Source organism: Hydra vulgaris, chromosome 02 (genome assembly GCF_038396675.1).
Source record: "Hydra vulgaris chromosome 02, alternate assembly HydraT2T_AEP".
Lineage (NCBI taxonomy): Eukaryota > Metazoa > Cnidaria > Hydrozoa > Anthoathecata > Hydridae > Hydra > Hydra vulgaris.
This window is the reverse complement of record NC_088921.1, coordinates 46,286,604-46,287,500: the sequence shown is the minus strand read 5'-3', so window position 1 is coordinate 46,287,500 and position 897 is coordinate 46,286,604. Positions and strand designations below refer to the sequence as shown.

Sequence of the window (897 nt, the reverse complement as noted above, 5' to 3'; positions counted from 1 at the left end):
AATCTTGCAAAAAGAATAATTGTATATACATCTGATTATACCACAGAAAAATTGCGTTTAGCAGAGTTTACATTATGGCTGAAAGAATGCAATTACCCGGATAAAGTTATTGAAAAAGCATTTCATAATGCAAAACTGCAATCACCAGCTCAACAGAAGAAAGCTAAATAAATTTTTCCTTTACTCATTACATTTTACAGTAATATAAACTGCCAGCCTATACTAACTAAAACTAATCTTCTTTGCAGTTCTCCAGTGAAAGAATACAACAATAAAAATTTTTATAATATTAATCCTGTAATAGCTTACAAACAACCACCAAATTTACTGAGACAACTTACTTCTGCTTAATTTAATTCCGTACCATTTAATAATAAAAATATAGGAATTTTAAAATGTAATGATAGTCGTTGCAAAACTTGTCTATTTTACCTGCAAGATGTAAAAAAAATTTGTAACAATGGTACTGTCTGGAACATTAAAAGTCACGTTGCTTGTAACAGCAAGAATTTCATTTATTATTTTAAATGTTTATCGTGTGACGGTCAATCAACATATACGGGAAAAACAAATAGTTTGAGAAATTGCATAAATGTTCATATATCAAGTTGCAGAACCGGCCATTCAACTGACAGATTTGACAACCATGTGTATGATTTCCAACGTATTAATAATAAAATAATGAAATCGTTTTTCCAGCTCTTTGTTTTTCTGGAACTTAAAAGTGATAAAAATTTATTGTCGTATGAAAGTCATTTGCATAAACAAAAGCATGATACTTTTAACTTTTACTTCCTGTTTTAAAAAACAGACAATGATAACTAAAAGCAACAATACCTTAATTGATTAAAAATTATACTTTTGTAACACAAATAAAAATTTTTTTATTTTGCATAA

The 897-nt window shown here is 27.6% G+C and overlaps 1 protein-coding gene across 1 annotated transcript in view; it reads right to left on the bottom strand.

Annotated features, from left to right (window-relative positions):
- Nucleotides 1–897, bottom strand: part of LOC136076985 (DNA-directed RNA polymerase I subunit RPA43-like) — a 40,846-nt gene extending 39,949 nt beyond the window's left edge. Inside the window, exon 1 of the mRNA XM_065791117.1 lies at nt 1–897. This exon is cut by the window's left edge and continues 950 nt beyond it. The gene's annotated coding sequence lies outside the window, so the exon portion shown is untranslated.